The following is a 16,246-nucleotide window of genomic DNA, read 5'->3' on the forward strand; positions in this document are numbered from 1 at the left end:
ATCTCTTTCATACGATAAAACGTCACAGCAGCTTGACTTGTAAAAGAAAGTCGCGTTCCTTTTCAATATCCCAATGCAATCTACATTTCAATGCAGTTTAGGCAACAGGACCAAATTATTCTTTGAGATTTTATAATAGCGTCGATGCATACAAACTGACATTGCAGTTCCAATTTCAGTAAGACAGTTGTGATCATCCAAAAGTAGCAGAATTGAAAACCACTGAAAGCACCGACGAGAGTGGGACGCGAACCCACGGGTGTAGAACACAATGGATTAGCAGTCCATCGCCTTAACCTCTCGGCCACCTCGTCACATACACCTGATTGCCTATAACCTTATGAATAAGTGAATTGCATAAATTATGCAGAGCAGCAGACATTTCTCCCTTGTTTTGGTGAAATCATAAATAGCACAGTACGGTTCCAAGACTATGGTCTGACCTCTGGGTTGTGGGACAAGCGCATTCCCACTGTGACACTCTGTTCACAGTGGTCTGAACAAAAATGAAGAAATGACTATGTCACAAGGTCTGTTGAATTCTGTGAAGATTTGAAGTCAATGGAATGAAGAACCCGAGACAGCAGGAGGTGTTCATTCAAGAAAGAGTTGGATAGAGCTCTTAAGGATAGTGGAAACAAGGGTTATGTGGATAAGGCAGGAACAGGATACTGATTGAGGATGATCAGCCATGATCATAATGAATGGTGGTGCTGGTTCGAAGGGCAGAATGGCCTACTCCTGCACCTATTGTCTATTGTCTATTAAATTGCCTGTGAGGAATTGTTTGCCAGACTGGAGTAGAGTGCATAGTGCTCAATGTCATTATTCGAAAGACCTTTCTTCCACTCAAATATGTTTGACACGCACTTGTGTACAGGACAGACATTTTCAAAATCCTAAATAAGGCTAAACTGACAATTGAATTCAACCATGCAAAAACCTTGATCTGCATCAATTTCCTGGGCCGTGTGACACCAAGTCACTGTATGATTACAGCAACACAGTGAGCAAGTGTCAGAAGAAAATTGAGTGCAGTGCCAGAGCGCATGCTAGGACCAGCAGTTGACACACGGGGAAGTGCATTTCCCACAACAGGAACACTTCCCACACAGCGGACCGCGGTGGAAGAATTCAGAGGGGTACACACTTTGTAATTTGATGCCAGAGACACAATGGAAATCTGTCATTGTGTCTGTTCAAGATGATGACTTTAAAATTTCTACAGATGAAAAACAAAATAAAGTGCTCATAGTGAAGGCAAATATCGAAATTGTATATTTCAACAATCTACCCATCTTTGCAATGAGTAGCTCACCACTTTCCTCAATCGGGTTCAGAACCACTGATGAACATGATCGTACAATCCCCGTTACTAGCCATGGAATCAGAGAAATTCGGTTTCCCAAACGTTAAGGTAAAACCAGGAATGTGGAGGTAAGCAATAATGTGTTGCTCCTGTGCTGCAGGTGACCAGTGCACGGTATCCCTGTTCCAGTATAGTGGGCTATGCTGTGCCGAAGTTTTACGCTTGAGCATAACATGGAACAGCTTCAATTTGTCGTCGTGTTGAGGGGTACGGATAAAAGGTGATATTGAGCAAAGCCAAGTTTATGGGAAGATACCCGTGTTTGTGGATTGAGAAAAGACATTTTCTGGATAATGACTCCTTGATCAACAAACATACTGCATGTATTTAAAACGTGTAGAGACATGTGTGGAGAAAGAGCCGAAGGTGATTTTTCAGCAGATGGATAATGTTTCCCATGTGCACTGCGTTAAATTCCGGGGAAATGGATGTTGATCTGGTTTCATGTTACGCAGTTTGTTGCAAACTCACAAAGATTATTGCAATAATTAAAAATAAATTACATAGGAGCGTTTGAATATTGTATTGAATTGAATTTTGGCCTGAGCATATTTAATCTTCAATGGCGTGCTGCAGAGATGTACAGAGGGTTAACAATACAAAAGGACAGAGTCTTCTTGGTGGATTTCTTGGGTGGAGTTAAGAATGTACGAAATATACATAACATCATGTGAATGTGGTCATAGCTTTAAAGTAGGTGTTGCATCTCCAAGTGACGGTTCAGTTCCTAATCATTAGGATATAATCTTCTGTCTGCAGTTATTTTAGGACATCAGCTCCATTTACAGAGTTTCACCTTGAATTATACGTCACACCTTACCAATCCATGAACATTTTATATTCAATCTCATTCAGTTGTACGTGTTCATGAAATGTCTTTGTGTCTGAAGTCAACCAAATTCGAAATTGTTACGCAACCACACTGAATTTCTCTCAATGGTAAATTCCCTCCTTGTATGTTTGCTCGTGTATCTTTTAAAACACTGTGAAATCAGCTTCTACGCATTATTTCTGGAAAGTCATTCACGATTTAAATAATTCTATTGAGTGGAAGAAACTCTCATCCAAACCTTTCTTAATCATTCACAGTGGTTTTGAAGCTCTAACTAAAGTTATTGTTATACTCGAAAGAGGGAATTTCCCTGATTTAGTCATTCAAACCTCGCGTTATGTGAAAATCTCATTTGTTTACATAAAAACTTGCGTGTTTCTGCTCCAGCATTTCCAAATCTCGTGAATAAACTCCTTCATTCTTTCTATCATCCCGATTAAACCTATTGTATCCTTTCTGATATTTTTATGTCTCAGTAAACAACGCCACTTGGCTTTCTAATATCTTGCTATCCAGGGAATAGCGTCTGTGCCCTTTCTAACTTCTTTACATGTTTTTGGTGGAGAATGAGGACAAGGATTACACACAATGCTCCCACTGAGGGTGACCTAAAGATTTTACAGTTACACTATGAACTCTGCTTTTTAAATATGACTTCTCTATATATAAATTCCAATAAGGTAAATTTTATCTATCCAGTTCATGAACATCGTCTCCATGGAGACGAAAATTATCAATCACTCACTTTATTCTTCCACGGAATGTTCGGAAAGTTTGTAAGGCCAACATCTCCAATCCTGAAAGAGGGTGTGCGAACCACTCAGTTTTATGATTGGATTCATCCAATACTACCCTCTGCTGGCCTCCCCACACCTCTGCATCAGTGTCACAGTTTTTGGCTCTGAGTAGATAGCAAATCCTTTGCTGTGAATCTCTTAAATTAAACGTTCGTTTGATTTTTTCAAATAATATCTTTGGAAACACAGAGCAGTCTTATCTGATACTAAGCGATATTGTCCCTGCGTCATTATCAACACTACCAGGCCTTTTTTGGGAATTTTCAATATTTTTCCACGTTATTTTTAAGCATTGCAAGTCACAGAATCAGAAATCAATTCATGTCATCTCCTGACAAAATGGTTCATTTGGAGGTGAGCATTTCCATTCGGACGAACCCAAGTATATTTGCAACTCTCCATCTACCAGCATTGTGTGTGTGTGTGTGTGTGTGGTGGGGCGCAGGGTGCAGCGGGCGGGAAGGGGTGTGTGTTGATGGTGCTGTCAGTTTGGATAGTGCTGTGAGCTGCTGCCTTATCTCCCACTCAAACTGAATCATCGAAGGTTATCAACCGCTGCCACCATCACTGAAGTAGGGTGTGGTGGCCAGATAAGAGAGAGATTATGTCATTTTAAGCACCACAGAGGCTGTCAGACCTGCAACCATACGCAGACACTCACAGAGAAAAATACAGATACACAAATACAGGGGGTGGGGAGGAGGTGGATATCGACCACTCCCCTACCCGGATTCGCACTTTCTATTCTATTCCGAGCTGTTTCTTCTGGAATAGGAGACGGGGAAGGATTCAGTGAGGGTGGGAGTGGGTTATACTACTGTTAGTACTGGTGAAGGTGGGGCGGGGGGGGGGGTGGGTTTGGGTGTGTGAGATGGTGACTTGTCCAAAGGGAGTTGTTCAAGAATGTTGTATCCATGCAGTGCTATTAGTGAAGGAGATATAGTAGAGGGGTAAAAGAGAGAAAGGGAAGGTGCTGCATGCAGCAGTGAGAGTGGTGGGGCATAAGTTGTGTTCCGGGGTAGGTGTTATAACAGATATACGGTGACTGTGAGGGAGTACAGAAAATACGGTGATCTTATCCTGACAGAGTGGGGAGGACATTGATTCTTATCCTGTATTGCTGGACATTTCTTCAGACCGCAGATACTGCTCTGAGCTCAGACAATGATTGGTGGGTCTGGTGGTGTGGCCCCCCTTTAGGAAAGAAAATTTCCCTCTCTGTACTAGCCAATCCACCAGGATCTGCGGGCCCCAGTCGACAAACTGTTGTATAATTTCCACTTAACTGCCATGTTCAGGATAAACTATTGAGGGCAGCTCCAACTTGAGAAAGTACAACCATGTGCCCATGGGCCTTTTAAAGATGGCTGAAAATGTGTTGCTGGAAAAGCGCAGCAGGTCAGGCAGCATCCAGGGAACAGGAGAATCGACGTTTCGGGCATAAGCCCTTCTTCAGGAATGAGGATTGTTTGTCCAGCAGGCTAAGATAAATGGTAGGGAGGAGGGACTTGGGGGAGGGGCGTCGGAAATGTGCAAAGAGGTCAAGGTGAGGGTGATAGGTCAGACTGGGGTGGGGGCGGAGAGGTCGGGAAGAAGATTGCAGTTTAGGAAGGCGGTGCTGAATTCGATGGATGAGACTGAGACAAGGTGGGGGGAGGGGAAATGAGGAAATCCATCGAATTCAGCACCGCCTTCCTAACCTGCAATCTTCTTCCCGACCTCTCCGCCCCCACCCCAGTCTGACCTATCACCCTCACCTTGACCTGTTTCCACATTTCCGACGCCCCTCCCCCAAGTCCCTCCTCCCTACCTTTTATCTTAGCCTGCTGGACAAACCTTCCTCATTCCTGAAGAAGGGCTTATGCCCGAAACGTCGATTCTCCTGTTCCCTGGATGCTGCCTGACTTGCTGCGCTTTTCCAGCAACACATTTTCAGCTCTGATCTCCAGCATCTGCAGACCTCACTTTCGCCTTTTAAAGATGGCACCAATGCCAGGGGTCGTTTAGATTAGATTAGATTACTTTACAGTGTGGAAACAGGCCCTTCGGCCCAACAAGTCCACACCGATCCGCCGAAGCGCAAACCACCCATACCCCTACATTTACCCCTTACCTAACACTACAGACAATTTAACATGGCCAATTCACCTGACCTGCACATCTTTGGACTGTGGGAGGAAACCGGAGCACCCGGAGGAAACTCACGCAGACACGGGGAGAATGTGCAAACTCCACACACTCAGTCGCCTGAGGCGGGAATTGAACCCGGGTCTCTGGCGCTGCGAGGCAGCAGTGCTAACCACTGTGCCACCGTGCCGCCCACACCGGGTCCTGGAGTATCGGGGGGATCTGGGCGATGGTGAGAACCTCCAGCCATGATGAACGGGAGAATCGGGCTGGCATTGAATAAGAGGGACTCCATGGGGTGGGGTGGGTAGTTAATGAGGTGAGTTTGATAAGATAGCATCATTTAGCTCAGCCTCATGCAGACAATCCCTCTGTCCTACTCAATGAAAATGTCAACGTCGGTTGGGATATATATTCGCAGAGAAATTGGTCAGTTTTGAAGTGAGAAGCCTTCAAAAATGTGATGTCAGTAGTAAAGAGACAGTATGTCCCTCTTAGATTGAAGGGTAAGGCTGGTACGTGTAAGGAATGCTGGAGGATTGGAGAAATTGAGGTTCTGGTCACGGGTAAGAGGGAAGAATATGTCAGTTATAGACAGCAGGAATTGAGGGTATTTTTCTTAATGCATTCACGGGATGAGGGCGTCCCTGGCTAGGCAAACATCCATTATCCATCCCTAATTGCCTAGAGAGCAGTTAACAGTCAACCACATTGCTGTGGGTCTGGAGTCACATGTAGGCCACACCAGCTAAGCATGGCAGTTTGCTTCCTTAAAGGGTATCAGTGAACCAGATGGATTTTTTCGACAACTGGAATGGTCAGCATTTGCCTCTTAATTCCTGATTTTAAGTGAATCAATTGAAGAGTCTGAAGGCAACAATAATATACTTAAGAGGGAAATTGCGAGCGTAAAAAAGGGGACATGTGATAGCTTTGGCTTCTTCAAATACGTCAAGGACAAAACAGTAACTGTGGAAAGAATAGGACATCCTTCAAGATCAGCAAGGCTGCCCATATGCAGAACCACAGGAAATGGGGGAGGTACTGAACGAATATTTTGTATCAGTATTTACTGTGGAGGAGGATATGGAAGCTAAATAATTTGGGAAATAAGTAACGACAACTTGGAAAGTGTCTGTATCACAGAGGAGCTGCTGGAGGTCTCAAAACATGCAAAGGAAGGAAAATGTCCTGACTTTATTAGATGTACGCTAGATCTCTGTGAGAAGCTAAGAAAGTGATTGCTGGGCCTCGTGCTATCATCAATAGCCACAGGTAAAGTGCAGGAAGACTGGAGGTTGGCTAACGTGGTGCCATAACTTAAGGAATTTAAGAAGGGTAATAAGGAAAAGCAGTGATTATGACGTCAGTGGTGGGTAAGTTGTTGGAGGGGATTATGAGGCATAGGATTTTCACGCACTTTGAAAGGTAACGACGGATGAGGGATAGTCAACATGGCTTTGTGCAAGCAATGTTGTGTCTCACTGACTTGACTGAGATTTTATTGAAGAAGTGACTAAAAAGATTAATTGAGGTAGAGAGGTGCACATTGGCGATATGGACATCCGTAAGGTTTTGAATAACATTGTGCATGGTCATCTGTTTAACAAGGTTGGTTCATATGAAATACATAGAAAACTAGCCATTTGGATACAAAATTGACTCAAAGGTCCAGACAGAGGATGGTGGTAGAGATTGCAATATCCTGGCAAAGGTTTGCAATGCTCCCCACGCTGTACAGATAGTCCGGTTTATGGAGTAATCCACTAGCACGGTCCGCACAGCTCTCCATCTTGGCCGTTACCGTACCCCAATTTAAGGTGTCTGAGCTGGTTTTGTGAAGCAGATTTAGAATTGGAGGCAACAGACCAAATCAGCTGATCTAGCAATGTATTTATTCAATGTTTGCATTCTTGTGATTGGGCCCACCGTTGTCTCACTTATCCAGTTAATACAATCCCTCCATCTCCTTATCCATATTTTCACCAAGTTATCAGTTAATTAATTTTTTGGTTTTTTTTTCTGTGTCTTTCCCTGGCATTGGCTTTTGACTCCCTCGTGTATCGGTATGGTGAAGCTCAGAAACATTGAAATAGTGTGTGTCCGGCTTTTGTTCACTTCTCAATGTGTCCCATGTGATACTCCATGGGCAAGGGTGTTCCAGGAGCTTTGATTCACGTGTTTGAATCTTGGTATGCGCCTTCTCATGGAATGCCTCTGTTTGTCCCTCTCAGTTAATGGTGCTGTCAGTAACGTAAGGAAGGTCCTTGAGTATAATTGTAAAGGACAAGGCATCTAACTTGTAGCTGAGGGGACTCTGACTGCCTCCTGTTAGTGGAGGTACTGGGGATTGTTTGCTAGAAGTTGTGCTGTAAGCTGCTTCAGACATTCCAGGAGACCGGAGAATTTGGTGTCCCAGCTCGGGACGTAGCATGGGACTGTAGTAACAGCATCTGGGCCTGTAACATGAACAACAAATGGAGCAGAGGCTGCAGCGACGGGAAGCTCTGACAACCATGGAGTGAGTGTGCGTGGGGAAAGGGATCAGCCATATCTATTTGTGTCTTAGCCTGGACAAGCACACCCTCGCACTCTCCCTGTTACATACATTGATGCACATTCTCTCTTTCTGCCTCTCACACACACTCACACTCACCCTCTCTCGCATTTCACACACGTACTACACTCTGTCACACACACATGCACAAACAACCACTCTCTCTCCCTCCCGAACTCACTCCCACACTCCACCTCACTGTCTCTGACATACAGGCAATGTCTCTCTCTCCCCTTCACACAGACACGCCCCTCTCTCACACATATGCAGACGCACACACACGAATGCACATATAATCTGTGGGTTGAATTTACATTTTCCCATTTGTATTTGCAGATACATTTTATTTTGTTCCAAAACATACAATTTGTAGACATTCAGTCAATGTGTTATTTTACAAATCGTACTTTGTAAATAAAACCAGCCTAACTCCAGGTCAAGGCACAGACAAAGTCCATACAAGGCGTCAAGCTTAGAATACATTGTCTGACCGCACGTGTTACTTCATTTACATCGATAATACCTGAAGGTATCTCCAGGCAGTGACTTGAAATAAATTCGGAAATTTTCATATTAACCAATCAAACTCGCACCTCCATTCCAACTGATTAAGTATTTAAGAGCCATCTTAGGTGTGTGTATAATTCATGTGCATGAGTTGTATAACCCTTTGATCTTTTCCTTATATCTTCTGTGTTTAAGGTCTTTCTGTCGCTTACACCTGATGAAGGAGTAGCACAATGAAACCTTGTGTTTACAAATAAAACCATTGGACTCTAATGGGTTTCATTTCATTTCTGACATTGTCCAACCCAGTCCAAATCAAACGGCTCCATATCATGACTTTTGCTGGTTAGTTAATCCTCTCCCCTAGCAAGTAAATGTTTCCTAATCCCAAGTGTTTTTGTCTTGCATAATAATCTTTTGCGACACGTTACGCACTGATGTCTGGAATTCCAGATATAATACATCTATAGAACCCCCATTATCCACCTTGCTTGTTACGTTTTTTTTTAAAGAAAGTTAGTCAAATCATTCAAACATGATTTATCCTTCATAAAACTATGTTGACTGTGCTGGATTGTGGCTTGACTTTGGTAATCTCCTGTTATTAATTCTGTCATAACGCATCCTAACAATTTGTCTTCAATCCCAATAATTTTCTCACCACTTATCATTCCCGAGTGAAGCTGGTTATTCGAAGTTCTTTCCTTTCTATAACCATTATGTTCCGTTTCACAATTCCTGTGTAACAGGCACAAGGCTGTTAAAGATCTGTTCCAATTGCTGTGTAAGGGGCATGGGTGGCTGATTGAACTCATTCTTTTCCTGCTTTACACACTCGCTGGGCGGAATGTCCTCCTGGTGTTCATACATTAAAGTCTCAAAGGACTTGCATGTCCTGCTTCTGTTCCTGACCAAGCCGTTCAAGATCTCAATGTTCTCCTCCTGTCGTTCAATCACAGTTTTGGGGACTTACGGAATCTCCCTGCTCAAATGACACTTTTCAAGGGCTAAAATATGCAGGCAAATGTTGTTGCCCACACTGGGTAGCTCAGTGGTTATAACTGTTGTCTCACTGCACCAGCGATCCTAGTTCAATTTCAGTCTCCAGTTTCCTCCCACAGTCCCAAGATATGCAAGTTAGGTGGATTGGCCAAGCTAAATTACCCATAATATCCGGGGATGTGGAAGCTAGGCGCATCAGTCATGGAAAATGGCAGGTTATAAATATTGGGTGGGGTGGGTGGTGGGGATTGGATGGGATGATCTCGGAGTATCAGTGTGTTGTCGATGGGTCAAATGGTCTGCTTCCACTCTGGAGAGATTCGATGATTAACACCTTTCTTGCAGAATTCAGTTGAGGGAACAATCTTTGAGTTATGTTCAATATCCTTTCCTCAGTGAGGAGATTACATCTGTACACACGACTCCAGATGTGATCTCACGAAGATCCTGTACAGCAGCAGTAGCACTTTACTAGCCTGCTATAAGGTTCCCACCCAGGTTAGAGCAGTCTCAGCTCTCTGGGGAATACACAGCATTGCTGATAGATCATTGTCCTTCTCTATTACACTAGCATAACGGGAGATGTGGAGAAAATCTTACAATGCCGCTTGAGAAGAACGGGTAAGATGTGGTGAGATAATATCCATGTTGAGATATGCCACTCCAAACATCTCGCATGATTCTACCATTAACCTAGCCAGAGCCCACGTCACTCAAATTCCACAGAATCTGTTGAGGTAATCTTAGAAACAGCAAGGAGAAGCAAACATTCATGAGAATTACGTATCAAGTTGAAAGCTGCAATACAAACGTTGGCTATGTTATAAAACAGGAAATTAGACATACAAGTTTGTGGGTACTGCAGTAATAATGGACAGCTTCCAGTTACATCTAACCAGTGTTTACCCAAATGAATGTTAATGTTGAGTGTGTATGAGCCGGGTTGCTTTAGTAGTATGTTGAGCACCGAGCTGTTGATCAAGAAATTTTGGAATTGGTGTTGTGTGATCAGAAGAGCAAATCTAATACTTTGCTATTGAGGATCTTTGGGGAATAGTGATCTTAATATATTGAATTTTACATGACGTCTGAATGCAAGCAGTTCTTTTTCTTACATTACGGGTATACACCTGAGTCGTGCAAACCATTAAGATACAAGAGTGAAGTTGGATTTATGAATTTGGAAAGTACATTAAAATGACTTAATGAAAGACAGGCAATATCTGTTATTTACAGAAGCACTGTAAGGTATGCAATATACATATATCCCTCCAAGGCATAATTCACAAAAGTCAAAGGTGACTCAACGATGGTGAACAAAAGAAGTTAAAAATTACATTAGATCGAAGAAAATGCCTTAAAAAAGGGTCATATATTGTGCATTCATTGAACTTTTGGAAGCAACAAAATAGGACTGATAAACTGATAAGTAAAGTATAAAGAGAACAGCAAGACAAACTAACCAGAAACAAAAAGACTGACGAAAAATCTCTATGAATATTTGAAAGGAAAATAAAAACAAGGTCAAATGTGGAACAGTGAATGTGTGGACAGGATAATTTATAGCGAGAACAGAAAAATGATAGGGAAACTAAACAGTTATTTTATATCTATTCTCACGGAGGAGGGTCCAGAATATATCTCCTCGGAATACAAAGTGACTATGGGACTTGTGTAACTAAAGACTAAAATCAGTGACGAGGTAGCATTTGAAAACATAACTGTATTGATAAGTCTGACAGACCAAATGTACTTCATACCAGAATTTCAGAGAAAGCAGAAATGGAGATAATAATTGCATTGGGAATTATTGCATTTTTCCGTATTCAATTTGGAAAGTTAAAAATATATTCTAAGGATTTACAAAGTGAAGAAGATGGAGATGGTGAACTACAGACCAGTTAACCTATTGTTCACAGTGGGGAATATGTCGGAATTTATTATAAAGAATGTAATATTGGACACTTGGAAAGTTATAGCAAACGTCTAGAGAATGATGCTAGATTTCTGAAAGGGAAGGCAACATCTACCAAATGTTTGTTGAAGATGTCTCTTGTCGATATAAACAATGGAGAACCAGTGGATGTGGTCTCGTTGGATATCAGGAGGATTTTTAAAGAATTCATATAGCAAGTTATCCCTAAAACAAAAAAAAAATGTATTGGGAGGAACATACGCAAATGGGGGAAGGTAAAAGTTAACTTTCCCTTTGTTTGATGGGAATCAGAATATAGGCGATGAAGGGCTCTGTGCTCTGTCTCCATGGATGATGTCTGATTCACTGTGATCTCCAGCATGTGTTGGTTTCAGTACAGATTCCAGCTTCTGAAGTAACTTGCACCGACTATGAGTAAAAATGTTCTGCACCAGTGACACAGAATGTTGGTTAGTCTGTACCTGGAGTATTGAGTACAGCTTTGATTTCCTGATCCAAGTAAATCATACTGATCTCATATACTGAATGGATATTTTCCAGATTAATCCCTCGGATGGCAAGATTGTCCAATGAGGGAAATCCGCCTGCATGCTGTAGAGTTTCAGAGAATGAGAGGCGATCGAAATGAAACTTCAAAAATATCACTCAGAGGGGAGTGACGAACATAGGGTCATCGAAAAGTGTGAGCAAGATTAGCGAAGATTTCAAGATATTCCACAAGAACATTAAGCAGAACAGAATAACCAGGGCAAATCAGGGCCCATTAGAAACCAAGAGGGCAATCTGTGTGCGAAGCTGGAAAACATTGATAGATTGTGACATGAGAGCTTCCCATCTGTTTTACTTGGGAGAATGAGGAGGCAGATACATAGTTCAAGAATGTGGACTAGGAAGTTCTTAAACAGATAGATGTAATATGCGAGCAAGGATTGATGGTTTTGGCTGATATACATTTGGACATGTCCCCAGGTCCGGATGAGTTGTTTCACATGCTGCTGTTGGAGACAAGGAAGGAAAGGCACTGACTCAAATGTTTAATAAGGAGCTTGGCACATGGGAGGTGCGAGAGGACTGGAGCCTTGACAGGAGTGCGGGTGGATGTAGACTAGGGAACTGCAGATCAGTGAGTTTCAGATAAGTGTCAAGGAAACTACTGGGTAAAATAGAGAGGCAATGTTTGATCAGGATCACCAGCATGAAGATATCAGAGGTAAGTCGTACCGAACGAATTTTATTGATTTTTTATTTGGAAGAGGTCATTTATATGGTTTTTCAGCAAGACCTTTGTCAAAGCCCCGCATGGGAAACTAATGAACAACGTACAATGTAATTCTATCAAGTCTAATTTACTAAGTTATATTCAAATTGTCTAACTGACAGGAGACAGAGAGTAGAAAATTGTTTGTGTGACTGGAGACCAGTCTCCCCTGGCGCACCACAGGGATCAGTGCTGTGCCCCTTATTATGTGTGGTAGTCAGAAATTATTTAGATATGAATGTGGAGGGGCGTGGGGAGAGTGTGTTAAGTAAGTTTGTGTTTAGCACAAAGATTGTCCGGGTGGTTGTCAGTGAGTAGAAAGGTCTTACGTTACAGGAAGATACAGACGGAATGATCAGATGTGCAGAGTAATGGCAGATGGAATGTAACCCTGTTAAATATGAAGTGATGCACTTTGGAAGAAAAACCAGACAGCGGAAGACTCAATGAATGACAGCACACTAGGAAGCTCAGAGGGTGCTTCTCGACACATCCCTAAATATCACTAGGTGGGGTAATAGGTTAGTTCAGAAGTCACATGCGCCTGTCGGCATAGTCTTTATTCATCGAGACATAGATTGTAAGAGTTGTAGAAAGTTTTGATTCAGCCACAGATGTGGAGTTCGGGGAGTCACATTTTGAAAGAATGCGATTGCAGTGGAGGGGGTGCAGAGGAGATTCACCAGGATGTTCCCTGGGATGGAGCAGATCAGCTACGGAGAGGGGCTGGATAAGCTCGGGTTGTTTACCTTGGAGCAGAAAAGGCTCAGGGGGACGTGATTCAGAAGGATGGGATTCCAAGAGGCATGGACAAGGGGGATAGATAGCAGCTGTTCCATTTAGTAAAAAGGGACAATAACAAGGGAGCACACTTTTAAAGTGAAGTGGTTGAGGGTTAGAGAAGATATAAGGATTGTTGTTTAACAAGAGGATGTGGGTCAGTAATAAACTTCCTGAGAGGATAGTTGTGATGAGTAACCTCACAACCGTTAAAATGTACTTGAAGCATCATAACATTTATGACTACAGATCTCATGTAAAAGTGGGACTAATGTAGATCGTATTGCTTTTCTGTCAGTATCAGATTATATGCTTCTGTGATTGTTTGATTATGGACGGTGAAAGCGGTTAAGAAGATAAGTGGTGCGTTGAACATCATTTCAGGGGGACTTGAGTGCAGGAATAAGGGCGTCTTACTGAAGCTGCACAGAGCATTGCTGAGACCCCATCTCAAACATTGTGCAGTATTGTGTGCAGTTTTAGTGTCCTTACCTAATAAAGGACAAACTGACATTGAGGGAGAGCAGTGAAGGATGACCAGATCAATCTCTAGTATGACAGGCTTGTTGTGGGAGCAGAGTTTGGGATGACTGGGCCTGTATTCCATGAGCTTTAGGAAAACGAGTGAAATATATAAAACTCTAAGAGGGGGAGACAGTATGGAAGCAGGGATGATGATTCCCCAGTCTGGGGCGTCTAAAACAAGGGCCCACAGTATTAGGTACAGGCTGGCCACTCTGCATTGAGATGAGAATAAATGTCTGCATTCAGAGACTGCTGAACCTGGGGAATTCTCTCCCAGATCAGGCTGTGGAAGACAAGGCACTGAATATAAATAATGATTTTTAGACAGGAAAGTGATGGGAAGAGAGCAGGAGAATAGTGTGGCAATAGAGGACTAGCGATCATTACAGGTTGTTCTCTGATAACGCGGCAGCTGTGTTCTTGTGTAACACCGAATTATAGAAAGCGGTGCAATATAAATGATGGGGGCTATGGGGAAAAGCGGGTATGGGGCGAACGCCCAATAATGTCAGGAAAAATCAAAACAAAAATAATAGTCAACATAACACAAACAACAGCACAGTCTAAGTCAATTTTTCAACCATATATTGTAATGTAATAGTGCTGTAAACGTACCACTTTCACACTACAGTTACCGACTACAGCACTGTACCTTTCAACAAGGTCTTCATCAGAAAGCACGCGAGCTGACTGACCACGTGATGCTGCTGCGGGTTTACAGTTAGATTCCCGATAGTATGTAAACAGGCCCTTCGGCCCAACAAGTCCACACCACCCTCCGACCACCCGCACAGACCCATTCCTTGATCCTATATTTACTCGTGACTATCACACCTAGCACTCTGGCCAATTTAGCATGACCAATTCACCTGACCATCACATCGTTCTGGGAGGAAACTGGACCACCCGGAGGAAACCCACGCAGGCACAGGGAGAACGTGCAAACTGCACACACATAGTCACCCAATGAGGAAATTGAACCCGGATCCCTGGTGATAATCACTGAGCCACTCTGCCCTCCCAAGATTTCTCCTCAAGATTCCTCCCCTGGTTTGAAATAAAGTTTCTTCTAAATGTCGACAACAATTCCCAGTTCTGAATACAGGTTTGCTCGCTGGAAGGTTCATACATCGAGAACCTCAACCACAAATCTTCTCAAAACTCGATTTCAACTCCCAGTTTCAGTCTCAGTTTCAAGGCTTGCAAAGCGGATTACATTCCTCGTTTGGCTGAACACATTGAGGGTGCATTTGGCAGACAGCGGATCCTGGGGCTGGGTTTTGCTGTTCAACTGGGGCCGGGAATGGAATCACGTCACAGTGAACACGATTCACGAATCGTGTTGCAGCCAAATAGTTTTTAATAAACCCACATTTTTGGAGAACTGCCCGTATATTGAATGGAGGAGCAAAATTGATGGACGGAAGGGACTACAGTAATTCTTAATTTATATGTCCCGATGTTTAAACATACTAAGAGTTATGAACACTGTGTGGGGAAAACTGCATTGAGAAAATTTTCACCATGAACTAGAATGGAGAAAGCTCAATGTGTCTAAAGACCTCCACCTTTCCCGATGTTTCTGTGCAGTCTGTGGAAAAGCTCTATAACTGTCGTCACAAGCTCTCAGATGTTAGAAAGGAGATCTCTGCAGGATGACAGGACTGTGTTTCCCATTCCCTTTTTCAATGCCGAGGCTGGTGCTGGGTGTTCTGTCCGGTTTTATCCTTTAAGACCCGGATCAGTTTGATACAATTGAGGGTCTTGCTTGGCCGGTTCAGAGACCATTGAAGAGTTTCTCACATGTCTGTGAGTCTGGAGTCACTTTTGAGCCAGACCTGGAAAGCACGGGATTCACTTCTTGAAAGTACAGTGGGGAAGGAAATTCGTGTTTACAATCGACATTGGCATCAAGGTCACTGTTACTGACGCCAGATTTTATATCTCGATACTTTATTAATTGTTATTAATTTCCACCAGCTGCCGGAGAATTATACTGCTCTCGATTTGTAATGCAGTGACAAGTCCAGAACAGCACCATTTCCTCATGGGGACCTGTCAGAAACCACACTGAGCAGGTTATTGCTATGCTACTGGGCAGCTCTGTCAAAAAGAACTCCCACCAATGTGACTATCGCGACGGGACTGAGAGCGTGGTAAATGGTCAGACTGTAGTCATTCCCTTGTTATGGGACTGGATATAGTTGAGTAATTTTCCACGTGGTCAGGCAGATGTCAGAGTTGGAGCTGGAATGAAACAGCTTCCCCAGGGACACGGCTTGTTGTGCAGCACAAGTCTTCAGTCCTATTGCAGGAATGGGGTTAGGGCCCATTGCCTTTGTTGTAGCTACTGTGTTCAGCTGTTTCTTCATGTGATGTGCAGCAAATCGAATCGGTTGAAGACTGGCATCTGTGAATCGGTGAGCATCATGAGGAGGATGAAATGGATTATCGACTCAACACTTCTAGGTGTGGATGGTGCAGACACTACATCCTTGTCTTCTACGCTGATGTACAAGGCCGTTCCGTTATTTAGGAAGGGGATATTTGTAGAGT

At 43.1% G+C, this 16,246-nt stretch overlaps 1 non-coding gene across 1 annotated transcript; it reads right to left on the bottom strand.

Annotated features, from left to right (window-relative positions):
* Positions 1-232: 232 nt before the first annotated feature.
* Positions 233-314, bottom strand: trnas-gcu (transfer RNA serine (anticodon GCU)). The gene has a single exon. It is a non-coding gene; the product is annotated as a tRNA-Ser (tRNA).
* Between the last annotated feature and the right edge of the window lie 15,932 nt (positions 315-16,246).

This window comes from Chiloscyllium plagiosum, unplaced genomic scaffold (genome assembly GCF_037043375.1).
Source record: "Chiloscyllium plagiosum isolate Xiang-an unplaced genomic scaffold, Cpla_swu_hap1 HiC_scaffold_13, whole genome shotgun sequence".
In the NCBI taxonomy this organism is placed as follows: Eukaryota; Metazoa; Chordata; class Chondrichthyes; order Orectolobiformes; family Hemiscylliidae; genus Chiloscyllium; species Chiloscyllium plagiosum.